Source organism: Cetorhinus maximus, unplaced genomic scaffold (assembly GCF_964194155.1).
Source record: "Cetorhinus maximus unplaced genomic scaffold, sCetMax3.hap1.1 HAP1_SCAFFOLD_390, whole genome shotgun sequence".
In the NCBI taxonomy this organism is placed as follows: domain Eukaryota; kingdom Metazoa; phylum Chordata; class Chondrichthyes; order Lamniformes; family Cetorhinidae; genus Cetorhinus; species Cetorhinus maximus.
The window spans coordinates 103,753-119,494 of record NW_027596336.1 but is presented as its reverse complement, the minus strand read 5'-3'; the positions used below and the strand labels follow the sequence as shown (position 1 = coordinate 119,494).

The window sequence follows — 15,742 nt, the reverse complement described above, 5'->3', positions numbered from 1 at the left end:
ATGGACTTAAAACATACGTACTGTAAGAATTCTACATATGAGATCATCACTTAAGTAACTGAAGTTGTATCAGTATATATTGATGAAAAAGTTAGTTTACTGAAGCGTCAGGAACAAGATAGGCAGCAGCCTTAAAGCGTTGTATGCAAATATCACAAACTTAGGATGCAAAGTAATGATCTGTTACATTATTAATGTTTGATAAAGGTGGTGTTCACTATAGTGTTGAACGAAACTGATCAAAGTAGAAATAATCATCAGATGCCAGAAGAGGAGAGGAAGATCTACAAGATGCACACAAATGAAAAGCTTTAGAATTTCAATGCCTGAACTGAGGCTGTAATAGCAGAAGGGAAGCTGTTATAGGAGTATCAAAAACCTAGCTGACCCAAAGTCCAATGTAATGATAATAGAAAACACATGGTTCAGCACCCAAGAAGGGCAGCAATGTTACTCTATGGATCAGGGGTACTGAGGAAATTAAATTAAAATCTCTTGGGAGATGGATGGTTACACAATTTTGCTATTCAGGTTGGATATTTTTAAAGCTAACACTACAGGGTTAATAACATAAGAGTACATGGCTGTGACAAGAAACCATGTCCACAGCCAGCACATGTGCAAAAACAACTGTAATTTTCCATCCACAGATTTCAATAGACAAAATTGGAGGCAGCACACCCACAATTTTCCAATATATGCTGACAGTTGGCTTGCAGCTAAAAATTTGGCATAGATGACAACTACAGATTGCCAGATCAGAATGAAACGAGAGCACACACAAATGAAGATCAAGATGGGTATGTGCTAAGATAAAAGTTATTTTATTGGGGGCTTCAATTAATCAAACAAAAAACTGGGACTACACACATGGCTCCGAATCGGGAGTTGGTGCAGCATGGAGTCAGTTACTAAACATATTTTATGACCCACTGAAGCCAGGAAGCAACTAGAGGCAATGCATTTCCTGGCTTAGTGATAATTGACCCAGATAACATGCAGGAAGGTAATAACAACCACAAAAAGCTCAAATTCAGTATGAACTGGACTTCAGAAATTGAGAACTAGGGAGCACATAGATTGAAGAAATGAGAGAACTTAAATAAACTGTTGGCTGGAAGCATTGTTTAACAATACATCAATAAAGAGCAAGTGGTATACCTCTTCAATGCATAATGCTAGAATGCGAGATGAACTCATTCCAGCATTAGCGGGTATAGATTTGAATACATACAAAAATGTATTAAGATAGTGGGCAGAAGGGCAAACAAAAGCATAGATGTAGGTGGAAAGCATAACAGTAAAGAACCTCTTCAACATCGTAATAGTAAGAACACAGCTGGAGAAGAGACAAGGATCTCAAAATGAGGCTGATGGGGCATTATATAGTTAATACACAATGAATATATCCTCCAAGTTTTCATTAGGGAACAAATAATTTGTCATGCTAAATAACATTAATCTAAGTAGAATTAATTTGTATAAAAAAATTTTAAATTCCAGATGGGTTTCAAAACAAATATAGAGAAGGGTAGTAATTGTGTGACAGTATAAGACAGGCAAGGGATATGATTCAATGACACACTGAACTTTACTACGAGGGAATTGTTCAACACTGGAGATTATGCTAGGTTAAAACTAGTTGATGTGATACCAGTTTTCAAAAGAGACAAAAGCAGACACAGGCAACTACAGGATCATTCGTCATATCAATATCAAGTAAAATAATGGAATCAACTATAAACTTGATTATCTGCATGTAGTATAGTAAATAGCAATCAAAGAACTTGACCAACTGCTGAATTTATTTGGAGGAAGTAAGATTCAAATGGTCTATGGAAAGCCCCATGATGTGGTGTATTTGATCTCTAAAAAGCATTTGACAAAGTTCTGTATGAAAGACTAATATTTAAGCTTAATGCTCAAAAATTGGCAATAAAGGATAGAAGGCAACAGGTCCATGTAAGAAGAGTTGTGCAATGTCCGAGTCTAATCAGAGATAACAATGTCATTTAAGCTCTCGAGGCAACTGGAAGATCCATGAGGGCTGAATTGTGAGGAAATAGGGATGGAATTGTATGCTGCAGCCTAGAAAGAAGGCAACTGACAAGCATATAGTCACATAAAAGTTAGGAACTGATACAAAATTGATCCTGAACACTACCTAAAACAAGAGATTAAGGCATGGGAGCATGGGTTCAAACTGCTGAGATAAATTTAGGACCAAAGTCAACCAGTTTAATTGCACATAAAATGACAAACTTTTAGAAAGGGTAAGAGCCACAAACCTTAGAACATTTAAGAAACAGTTGGATACCATGATGGAGTTGGGAGGGTTTTATGATTTTTCTGGAAAGATGAGCTAGTGGGAGTGTAAGCTTTTCTCATTTTATCTATCTTGCGCTCTCAAATGTCTTCCATTATTTGTCGCCAACTAGCCATGAGGCTATGTAAACAAATTCTACAAATGAGTGAACAAATATTACAATATTACACTTAATGGTCTTTATAATGCATAAAAATACAATTTAAATAAAATGAATGGATGCAGCATGAAACACATGAACAGTTGGCTCACCTTGGAGTACACTTCAGTTCACTATATATAGGGCATTTAGAATTAGTGACTTCATCTTTTTCCATGGTCTATTTACTGTTTTCCATTTCTGTTCTTTTGCTTGTGTGGCACACGGCCTACTTCAGTTCCATGTGATTAGGCATAATGAATATCAGTATTGATTTTACTGGCTGATAGAGGATTACACTACATTCCTCTGTGATCATCTAACAGCAACATAATCTCTCTTGAGATTTGAAATCCAGTCAATGAATATCTTAGATTTCCAATCTGCTTTCCAATCAGATGGCCAGTTTTTTTTGACAAATCCTGTGTCAGATTGTTAAAAGCTTTAACCTTTTGTTGTTTTGCTATAAATATATACACATTTTAAATAACTGCTTGCTGCAGTGTGTTACTTTATTCAAAATAACACATGCTGACACCATTCTAATAACGGTGGCACTAGGCACAATCCATTTCTCAGCAAGGTTTCCTAATCCTAAAGGCATGACTAATCCAAAGATCATGTAACAGCTAAAAGTCTTACCATATAGTGGCTGCACAGAGTAGTACTGAGTCATACAGATGCTTAAATACTTGGGTTGTGTAAAATTAGTGCTTGCATAGAGTATTAATGAAAATGTGCAATTTACCCCAATGTTTTCCGAATTGGGGGAAACAAAAACAAATATGGATTCTTGCTTTTCTCCAGCCAAATGTGCGAACAGTGACTCCATTTTTTAAAAATTCTCATGAGGCTCGAGGTTTGACCCATTTTCTTGCTGAGCATGTTTTATTGAATCATATGTGAAGCAGATGGCGGAAGAAGTTCTCATCAATATGTGCACAGTGAATACTTTTAGAATGTAACAAATTGTTTCCTCCTCTCCATCAACAGTTAATTGTTCAAACTGGCAAAATTAAGTAGCTCACCCATGTAGTTTGTTGATTTATATGATCACATCAGACTGCTTAGCACAACCTGCAATGCACAATCCAAGATGGAAAATTTGGTAGACTAAATTCCTCATCATCAAATAAAAGTTTGTTCCAATCATCCACACTCCTGATCTGCTATTAGTTTTACAAAGAAACAAAAATCTAGTGGCTATTGTCAGGAAGATATCATTTTCATGTTATTGGAATTTATTGTAGAGTAATCGTGGGGTCTGTCTATGGGATCTGTGTGCATGTGTGTGGGACTTAATTGAGTTAAAGGCAGCTGGTCTGAAGGCTTTGATGTATAAGATAAGCTAGGTTTGAAATGTCAAGTAGGTAAATGTGGTGGAAGTTGCAGGATGTGAGGTGTGAAAGGAAAATGATCATTTTTAAATAAACTAGAGAAGCTTGAATTCAAGAGAGGGTGAAATGTTTCAACTAGCCAGAAGTTAAGAAACAGTGTTTCTTTTTCCCAAATATTACTGGCAAAATTGATACTATGATAGATTTTTATTATTGGGGGGGGGGGGGGGTAAAGTCCAAAGACATTGTGAAAAAATGGGAATCTGCATTCAAAGGGGAAAATATGTAAAAAGAAGGCTGTGTGCAAGAGCAGGCATTCAAAGGTCTAACACAAGTGTGAAAAGCCTCCAGCATTTAAGTCTCAAGCTGCTGTCTACAAGGAACTGAAGCGGAGAAAAACTCACTTTGAATTTGACTGTTCAGGGTATTGAGTACTACTTTGCCTAGGTCTTTTAAAATCTGTCTTACTGTTGCCTTAACGGAGATGTAACTGGGAGTAAGATTAACTAGGGGAGCTAGGAGTTATTATAGTAGTAATTTGTAAACCTATGTACGTGCTTACAATCATTTTTTTTTAATTAATAAAGGTTTAATTTAGTTTTGTAAGAAACCTATAAGACTTGGTGGTCTTATTACTACTGAATTCAAGGCATGCATCTTGAAATAAATACAAACTGTGAAAATAGTTGTGGCAGTTGTTTCAAATTTCCCTCTGGGATTTGAACAGCTCAGCATTTACCATCCACTGTGCCATAACAACATTGGGGGCTCTTTGTGGGATATATATGATATTCCTCGATTAGTTTGGAGTTGGTGATTCTTAAGGTTACGAATGCGAGAAGCACTTTGAATTCAGGAGGTGGTGAGAAGTTTTTTTTTGAAATGGAGAGACTGTAAAATGGCTTTGATAGTTGCTAAGACTTGTCTGGGAGTTTGACTGGTTTACAAAAGGTAAATAAAGTGAAGTTAATGAAATTGACAGACCAGTTACAATTGGGATTACCTGCAGGGGTAAAGAAATCAGACATAATTGAAGGTATAGCACAGCATTTAAAATTGGAAGGAATACCCAAGAGATCGAATTCTCCAAGGGATGGGTCATGGGAATGGGCTTAAATTCAGTTGCAAATGAAAAAATTGGAAGTAGAGGCAGCAGAAAAAAAGAAAAAGCACTTCAAAAGGGAACAGGAAGAAAGGCAGGAGCGAGAAAGAAAACAGGAAAGGGAATTAGAAACGGCAAGGTTAGAAAAGGAGGAAAGAGAAAAAAGAGAGGATGAGAGAATTCCAACTTAAAATGCTGGAGGTTAAAAAAGTGTCAGTAGGTCAGGGAGGACTTATTTCCAGATCAGAACCCAGTGGAGAGATGTTTAAATTTGTACAAGCTCTTCCAAAGCTTGAGTAAAGAGGTGTTGAAGCATCTTTTATTTCATTTGAGAAGATAGCTAAACAGATGAAACAGCCACAGTAAAACTGGACATTGTTGTTATAATCCAGATTGGTGGGTAGAGGAGAGATTTATGCTTCATTGGCAGAAGAAATGTTGGTGAACTATTATGTGGTTAAAAAAAGACTATTTTGAATACATACGAGTTGAGTTGGTTCCTGAGGCATACAGTCAGAAATTTAGGAATGTGAGAAAACAGCCTAAACAAACTTATATTGATAAAAGCAAAATACCATAGATGCTAGAAATCTGAAACAAAAACAAAAATTGCTGGAAAAACTCAGGTCTGACAGCTTCTGTGGAGAGAAAGACAGAGTTAACGTTTCAAGTCCGTATGGCTCTTCTTCAGAACTAAAGTAGTAAAAATGTGGTGAAATATATACTGTTTAAGGGGGGTGGGACAGGTGAAGCTGGATAGAAGGCCAGTGATAGGTGGAAGCAAAGGAGAAATTGCAAAAGATATCATAAACAAAAAGGTCGAAGGGGTGTTGATAGTGTATTATATTGAATTTGAGAAAGTAAAACAAAGTAATTCTGGCTGGTGAATGCGGGAATTAAAGATAGAGACAAGATATGCAGCTCTTAGAGAGGTAATTCTTTTGGAAGAATTTAAAGATTCAATTCCTTCGGTAGTGAAAACTCATGTGGAGGAAGAGGGTTGAAATGGTAAGACAAGCAGCAGAGGTAGCTGATGCTTTTGTTCAGAGAGCTAAACCATTTTAAATCAGAGAAAGATAGAAAGTGGAAAGGTGAAAGGAAGGTGAGTAGTCAGGGAAGAGGAGTAGGTGGAAATTCCCAGGAAGTTTTTTCTCAGAATAAAAAAGGTGCTGAGGGTAGAGGTGACACCTGAAAACAGTTTCATTGTAATAAAGTTGGACACAGGAAGTCAGCGCGTTGGAAATTACAGGGAAATTCTGTTGGAATTATAGGGGTGCAAAAAAAGTACTAGAAATAAAAGTACTGTGGGTTCTGAGGTTTAGGTACAGGAAAAACCAGTGGTTTATGTAGAGGTAAAACAAGGAGAATCAGTGATAGGTAAAGAAGTGGGAATGTGTTCTGAGGAGCAGATTGCAGAAATGTTTAAAAATTTTGTATGTGAAGGAAATTCTTCCCATGTGCACAGGGTGGAGTAAGTAAAGATGTTAAAATTTTAAGAGACATAGGGGCTAGTCAATCCTTAATGTTGTAGGAGTGATATTTGTTGATCAGAGGAAGTACTGCAGGTACAGGGGTTCATGGAGATGATAAACCTATTCCATTCTGAAGGTAAATTTAAAGAGTAAGTGGAAAACAGGTGAGGTGATTGTTGCACTGGTGGAAAAATTGCCCATTGCAGGGGTTCAATTTATTCTGGGTAATGATATAGCTGGGTCCCAGATGTGGGTGTTGCCTATGGTAGCTGAGCAGCCTGCATAAATGTTTTCAACAGAGTGTTGCAGAGAGCGCATCCTGAATTGTGTCCAGATTGTGTGATAACAAGGTCACAGACTCATAGGTTGAAAGAACAGAAAATTAAAAGATAGAGAGGTGTGGAAATCCAATTAGCTGACTGTGTTTAATAAGATTATTCAGGAAGAAAGACTGGAAGACAATGTAGCTGAGGTGTTTAACTCAAGGCAGTTTTGGAGTTACAGAAAAAGGATACACAAATAAAACAATTACATCAGGCAGCTTACTTAGGAAGAGAGCCAAAATGTATTCCAGAATGTTATTATATTAAATGTAACGTTTTAATGAGAAAATGGAGGCTGTATCATGTTTTAGCAAATAAAAACTAGAGGGAGGTGCATCAGATGGTAATACCATTTGGATATAGAAATGAGATTCTGGGGCTAGCTCATCAAATTCCAATGGGGGAACATTTAGGAATTAGAAAGACACAGACGAAAATAGAAAAATATTTTTATTGGCCTGGATTGCATAGGGATGTAGGCAAATTCTGCATAACATGTTACACATGTCAGGTGATAGGGAAACCATAAGCAGTGATTAAGCTGGCACTTTAATTCCCATTCCAGCATTTGAAGAACCTTTTATTGGGTTATGATTAATTGTGTAGGGCCCCTCCCCAAGACTAAAAGTAGAAATTAGTACTTACAGACAATAATGGATGTGTCTACCAGGTTTCCTGAAGCAATACCTTTGAGAAATATTACAATAAAGAAAACAGTGGAAGAGTTGACAAATTATTATTTTTTTTTACAAGATATGGTTTACCTAAAGAAATACAATCAGATCAGGGTTCAAATTTCATGTCACAGCCATGAACAATTTTGGGGTAAACAAATTAAGTCAACACCTCATCATCCTGAGTCATAAGGGGCTTTGAAAAGATGGTATCAAATTTTAAAAACTATGATGAGGGTGTATAGTCAGGATTATCCAGAAGATTGGGTTGGGGAATTTCATTCTTGTTATTTGGTATTAGGGACGCTCCTAATGCATCGACTGGTTTTAGTTCTTTTGAACTAGTTTATGGTCATGAGGTAAGGGGACCACTGAAATTTATTCACGAGAAATTGGTAGGTCAAAATTCAGAAACTAGTCTCCTGGATTATGTATCAAACTTCAGAGAGTGAATGGACAGAGCATGCGAGTTGGTTAAGGAACATTTAAAGATATCACAGCAAGTAATGAAAGTGAAGGCAGACAGGAAAGATAGAGCTCATAGTTTTCTTGCTGGGGAGAAAGTGCTAGCTTTGTTACCAGTATAAGGTGACTCATCAAAGGCAAGGCTTAGATGGGCCTTACAGGATTGAAAAGAAATTGAGAGAAGGAAATTATTTAATAAATATTATAGAAAAAAGCAGAGGACGTGTCATGTAAATATGCTTAAAAAGTACTTTGACAGGGAAGAGGGGCCAAAAGGAGGTATTAGTCATGGTACATAATGAGGAAGATAGAGATGAAGGATTCAAAATTGATTTTCCTCTAATTAAATTGGACAATGATGGGGTACTTGAAATTTTAAATATAACATTGAGTTACCTTCCAGACAAGTGTCAAAGTGATTTGGGGAAGCTATTGAGGTCACACAAAGATATTTGTGGGAATAAGCTAAGATGGAAAAATTTAGCTATACACGATGTATGTGTAGGAGTTTCATTTTCGATAAAGTTGCATCCTTATAGATTAAATCGACAAAGTTATCACAAATACAGGAAGAAATTGAATTCATGCTTTAAAATGATATTGAGTCTAGTTGCAGTAACTGGAGTTCGCCTACTGTGCTGGTACCAAAACTGGTAGAACACAGACTGTGTGTGGATTATCGAAGGTGAATGCAGTAACAAAAGCAGATTCATATCCGATACCATGGTTAGAAGATTGTATTAGAAAGTGGGATAATCAAAATTTATCACAAAGATTGACTTGCTAAGAGGATATTGGCAAGTACCGTTATTGGAGGGAGCAAAGGAGATATTGGCTTTTGTGATGCCAGATGGACTATGTCAGTTTATAGTCATGAAAAATGCATCTGCAACATTTCAAAGACAAAGTAATTGCAGGTCTGGGCAATTGTGCTGCGTATATTGACAACTTGATAGTTTTCAGTCAGATGTGGGAGGAGCATTTACAACATCAAAGAACTATTTACTCGATTACAGGAAGCTAATTTGGCGGTGAGCTTGGCTAAAAGTGAATTTGCAAAAGTGCAAGTTACCTATCTAGGTCATACCATTGGACATGGTAAGGTGGCTCCAAGAGATGTGAAAGTCAAGGCTATTGTAGATTTCCTCTTGCCTACAACAAAACGAAGTTTTGAGATTTCTGGGCATGAGTGGGTTTTATCAGAAATTTGTACCAAATTTTAGTAGTGTGGTTGCTCCATTGATTGAACTATTAAAAAAGAACAGGAAGTTTCAATGGACACAGGAATACGAGAAGGCACATGACAGTTTGAAACTGTATTAACTACAACACCCGTTTTAGCAGTACCCAATTATGCCAAGCAATTTATGTTGCTTGCATCAACAGCCAACTTAGGCATTGGGGCCGTTCTGTTAGAAGGTAATGACACTGAAATTGAAAAACTGATAGGGTATTTTTCACGGAATTTGAATATGCAACAGAGAAGATATTTAACCATCGAAAAGGAAACTCTGGGGTTCCTGTTAGCATTGCAGCAATCTGAAATTTATATTGCAAAACCATTTGTGAGAAACAATTGTTTATACAAGCCGCAATCCTCAAGTTTCTGGACAAATTCTGAGACAGAAATGCAAGGCTATTCAGGTGGAATTTATTACTGCAACCATTTAATCTACAAATGATAGATGTGGCTGGGTAGGAAAATTTGATTGCAGATGCACTGTCAAGGGTTTGAAGCTTAAAGGGAAAATTGGACATTTAAAACCTAGACACTGGACTGGAATGCTTTCAGTTGATACCAAGGATTTGTATATATATTGTTCTGTTAATGCAGGCACCTGGTAATGCAGTCACGTCATAAGTATAGGAGGTAATGTAAGATGGGTTCAGAAAATGAAGCCATCTTTTTAAATTATGACGGCTCATTTTTTTCAAAAAAGGAGGGGGATGTCAGGAAGATACAATAATTTTCATAATGTTATTGGAATTTATTGTAAAGTAATGTGGGGTCTGTGTCTATGGGTGTATGTGCATGTGTATAGGACTTAACTGAATTAAAGGCAGCTGGTCTGAAGGCTTTGATGTGTCAGAAGATAAGCTAGGTTTGAAATGTTAAGTAGGTAAACATGGTGGAAGTTGCAGGGTGTGAGGTGTAAAAGGAAAATTTGCATTTTAAAATAAACTAGAGTAGCTTGAATTCAAAAGAAGGGGCGAAATGTTTCACCTAGCCAGAAGTTAAGAAAGTGTTTATTTTCCCCCAAAGATTACTGGTAAAATTGGTACTATGATAGATTTTTATTATTAGAGAGGTAAAGTCCAAAGACATTGTGAAAATATTGGAATCTGCATTCAAAGGGGAAAATACGTATAAAGGAGAGAAGGCTGTGTGCAAGGGCAGGCAAAGATCTAACACAGGTGTGAAAAGCTTCCAGCATCTAAACTTCAAGCTGCTGTCTATAAGGAACTAAAGCTGAGAAAAAAATCACTTTGAATTTGACTGTTCAGGGTATTGAGTGTTACTTTGCCTGGGTCTTTTAAAATCTATGTCTTACTGTTGCCTTAACAGAGGTGTAACTGGAGTTAGATTAACTAGCGGAGCTAGGAGTTATCATAGTAATAATTTGTAAACGTGCTTAAAATTATTTTTTTTATTAGTAAAGGTTTAATTTAGTTTTGTAAGAAACCTATAAGACTCAATGGTCTTATTACTACTGAATTCAAGGCACGCATCTTGAAATAAATACAAATCCTAAAAATAGTTGCAGCAGTTGCTTCAAGTTTCCCCCTGGGGTTTGAACACTTAGCATTTACCATCCGCTGTACCATAACAGCTTGGTGACCAAATTGGAATGAAGTGTGGATAGACCAATGAATTGTAAATCCTTGGTGTTAGTTCTTTAAATACAGCAATAAACACTAACATAAATTAGGAGATTTTCCATTCTCCTGTTTGGCTACATACTCTAACATTTTACTGCCTTTACAAAAATGCTTTGCCACATTATCTGGATTTTGGAAGTGACATTCACTGTTTCTCTCAAGTCCCAATCTCACTTTTGCCAAATCTTTTCATCAATAACCTGTACTTTCTCTCACTCTCAGCTCACTTTTATATTGATGATTCCCCTCTACATCATGAAATTACTTCTCATCAAGCACCCTCTCAGCTCATAGGAAAATAACAGCAATTTGGCATTTGGCTCCTTGCCATTTGATTACATCGATGATTATTTGTATCTCAACTCCACTTACCTTGATTCCATCAGTTATAACCTTTACAGAGAAAAATCTATCAATCTTAGCTTTGAAATTTTTGATTGATCTCACCAGTTTTTTTGTGGGGTTGCAGGTAGAATAATAATTTTACATTTCAACTAGCCTGTCTGTGAAGTAGTACTTCTTGACATCACTCCTGAATGGCCTAAGTCTAATGTTTAAGAACATGCTCCCTTACTTTGGACTCATCAGAGAAAATAGTCTCTCAATGACATAATCAAATCCTTTAATCATCTTAAAACACCTCAAAAAAATGGGGTACTTCTTAATTTTCTACTGTCAAGAGAACACAAGCCTCCTAAAGCAAATTATTACAGATGCTGAAAATCTGAAATAAAAACAGAAAATGCTGGAAATACTCAGTAGACAGCATCTGTGGAGAGAAACAGAGTTAATGTTTTTGTACTATGGTCGGAGGCCTTAAATGAATACAAGTCTAGTCTATGCAATATACCCTCGTAGCTTAATCCTTTTAGCCTCAGAAGCTTTCCAGCAAACCTGCACTGCACCCTGTGGTATAATAAACAGAAGAGAACACAGTACTCCAGATGTGATCCAACTGGTGCTTTACATAACTGTCGTATAACTTCCAGCCCTTTGAAATAAAGGCCAACATTTCAATAGCCTTTCGTACCTGTCCATTAGATTTCAATGATCTCTGCACACAAATCCCCAAAACTTCTTGCTTCTCCAGTTCCTAGCTTTTGATTGTTTAGAAGGTACTCTGATATTTTAGGTTTGCCTTCTAGCTTCCCACACAATTCCAGCTGCCAATTTACACACTCACTATGTTCCTTTGCAACTTAATTCCTTTATATACCACCTACTCTGCCACCTAACCTAGTGCCATCAGCAAACTTTGATATATGTCTTTGTCATGGATAAAATATAATCTCCATTATATAAACAAACTCCTTAAGAATTCCCTACCAATGTGCCTTTATTTTTGCTGGAAGTGGAATTGTGTGAAATGTCATCTTAAAATCAAAATCTATATAATTAACATCCTTAGAGATTCCCTAGCCTAGCACCTTACTGAACCAACTAGGTTATACATTATTTTCTCTTTACAAATCCATGCTGAGTTTATGATCAGTTCATAATTTATCCAGTCAGTCAGCAATTCATGTAACAGATATGTCCGTAAAAGACCTATAGCTTTCTCGTTTCTCTCTTCCACTCTTAAATAATGGAGTGACATTAACAATACTCCAATCCAGACTGTCAATTCTTAACTCAAGAGATTCTTGGAAGGGCATGACTAAAGCATCTATAATTTCTTCACCTCCTTCTTTTAATACCTTGAAGGGGAAGAAATCACAAGGTACTGGAAATTTGTCAATCTTCAGCCTCATCATTTTTGCCATTATAGTTTTCTTCTCCATCTGCATTAAATTTCTCCATGATTTATTTTTTTAAGATTGCCTCATATTTTAGGCACTTTCTTAGTCTTCCTCTATTGTTAAGACCAATACACAGTAATTATTCAGCAAGTCCACAATTTCCTTTTCAATTACAGTATTACATCTCTCTTTAAAAACTAAATCACTGATCTCCATATCCTTCAATGGAAAATAAATCTCGTTTTACAATCCTTCAGACAGTTCCTTCAGCTTGCTCAAGTTTAACTAATAGCTATTGTCTTAGTTTCAGAATGGGCCAATAAAAGCTATCTACCATGATTTCACCAACTCTTCCACTTGCTACTAATGCTGTGGCCAAGATGTCTATTTTCTTCATTCAAGAAAATAATTTTCCTCTCAATATTTCTTCAATGTCCAAGTGTAAGCAACAGTTAAATACTGACACAATATCATAGGGTGTTCTTTTTCTTCACAGGATAAAAGAAAACATTTGACAATTGATAAGTGATCCTTCTTTTAACTTTGGCCTCAACTCCTTTCGCTACAAAGTTCAAGCCAATTCAAAATTTGAATATGCATAGGGCACTAACTCATGCTGACTAACACACTCTTGGACTCCTATGCAGGATACAAAAAATTGACAGGTGATCTGTCTCTCATCTCAAGCTTCACAGCTCTGCATGACAATCTACTGTATCTCTACTTATGATTTTTTTTTGGAGTTAACTCCAAGCTGACAACATCTAGGACCAAGGGACACAATCTCAGAATAAGAGGTAGGCAATTTAGGACTGAGGTGTAAAGGAATTTCTTCACTCAATCTTTGGAATTCTGTCCTGCAGAGGGCTGTAGTGGCTCAGTCATTGAGTATATTCAAGACAGAGATATGAAGGGATATGGGAATAATGCAGGAAAATGACGTTGAGGTAGATGATTAACTATAATCTAGCTCAATGGTGGGCAACCTATGCTGGTGAGTGGATCACATGAGAGGCCCTCCTTCATCTCAATGGGCCGCAAGATTGAAATTGGGGGCATGTGCACTAATCATGGCCCCATGAACAACATTAAATACATGCCGAATATTTCATAACGTGTTATAGAAAATATTTCCATGGCTTCCTTCAGATTTGGAAGCTGTCGAGCATGTTGGACAAAACCTTCCGTAAATTTTGCTATGTGAAGAATGGCGTGTTTCATATTGGTCTCCTAACATTGTATTTTTTTGGAACTAATATCACCTCATTGCAAATTAAGCAAAATGGTCTCCCTTTCTGTTCAATAACAAAATAATCCAGCTCCCAACCCTCTTTTACCATTCTGAGCTAGTTATCAATTTTTGTCTTTTTGGCTACTACTTATTCCTCTGTGATTTTTGATTTTGCACGATTCTCTTCCTTTATCACGCCACTTCAACACAAAGCGATCCATTATATAAATAGGGGCAAATAAAATTAATGGCAAAAGTAACGCAAAAAAAAAAGCGCGCAACTTCTCACATCCACCTGCTTCGTAACCAAGACAGTCTCCCGGGATAGGGTAATTTTGCATACCTAGAACTTGCGGGGCGTCCTGATTGAACCATAGCAATGCCTTGATTGGACATTGACTGGACACGGCTCTCACAGTCAATGTTGTGTGCAATCAACACGCACCTCACTTCACATGCCCTTACTTTGTGTGCGTAATGCCGGTAGGAAGCAAACTATGTGGGCGGAAACCAGTGGAATCTGGCAACCCTGTGCGTGAGCAACAGTCCACACAATGTCTCACGGGCTGCACTCAGAACCCTGATGTGCTACATGTGGCCAACAGGCTGCCCACCACGGATCTAGTTGAATGCCAGACCAGACTCAACTCCTGCTCCTATTTCCTTTGTTCTAGAGACTGAAATGGAGTTGATCCAGTGCAGTATCTGTCAGAAACCAGTCATGAATGTTTGCAGAACTCCAAAGAACTATTAATTAACTGACCAGCTTGGTCCATGTTTATTATTTTGTTTAGAATGTTCAGAATCCAAGATTGAAGCTAGCCTTCAAGAAAATAAATTCACATGTTGAGTCCTTTATCTGAGTTGAAACAAAACATTACAATTGAACAGAGCATATAAATAGCAGTCACTGAAATGAATCCATAAGCCAATACAAATTTGACCTGAAGAGTTTCTTTGCTCCCACAACACAATATATTTATATATGCAAGCATACAATTACCATTCCATTAAGTTAAAAAATGTACCACTTTCATTACTTTTTTTTTTAAATTAAAAAAAAGTACTGCAGTCAGGTTTAAGTTATCCGATGCCGTATACTATATCTAGTCGGACTGAACAATTAAAAGAATGTGACCGCATGAACTGTAGTAAACGTGGATTTCAAAGTTAAGGGTTGCATGATTAGGAAGTAAATACCAAGTCTTAGTACTGTCAATTATAACCAAACAGCTGTTAAAAGCACTTTATTGAACCAAAGATATAAGAACAAAAAATATTGGAAATTCTCAGGTCAAGCAGTATCTGTGGAAAGAAACAGAGTTAAAAGTTCCAGATCGATGATCTTTCATCAGAGCCGCTGGACCCATTCCAGCATCTGGAGTATTTTGCTTTTGTCTTATAAAAGAAAGGACAGCTTTGTAATTCAACAATTTTCAGATATTCCTTAGGCTCCAGAAATCATGTCTTGCAGTACTTAGTGTTTTTAGGCTATCCTCAGCCAGCAACCTTCCTCCCCCCACCCCCCAACCAAACACACAATGATGCAGCAAATTTATCAAGTAAGATGCTAGACAATACAAATTAGAAAGGCTCAAAGATGTGCAAATGTTTTGCTAGCACTGGCCTTAATACATCTGGGTTAAGATAAATAGCATGATACACTTTTGATTACTGAACAGTGTTTCATGCTGGAAGTGCATGCCTGTAAACAATGGAAGAAGAAAAACATCAGGTTTAGTTGCAATAATCCCCTTGCAAATAGTCAGCTGCCATTCACCAAAAGAACATAAGAAATAGGAGCAGCAGTAGGCGTTACAGCCCCGAGCCTGCTCTGCCATTCAATAAGATCATGGCCAATCTGATCTTGGCCTCAATTCCACGTTCCTGCATGTCCCATAGACCTCAATTTGCCTATAATTCAAAACTCTGTCTACCTCGACCTTGAATATACTCAATGACTCTGCCTCCACAGCCTTCTGGGGTAAAGAATTTCAAAAATACAAGATCAGCATTGTACAACTTGAATGATGATGAATTGGGAAATGCGCTGA

The 15,742-nt window shown here is 37.0% G+C and overlaps 1 protein-coding gene across 3 annotated transcripts in view; it reads right to left on the bottom strand.

The window, feature by feature from the left end:
* LOC144673586 (cold-inducible RNA-binding protein-like) overlaps positions 1 to 15,742 on the bottom strand; it is a 45,764-nt gene that overhangs the window by 12,895 nt on the left and 17,127 nt on the right. The gene's annotated exons all lie outside the window — the stretch shown is intronic.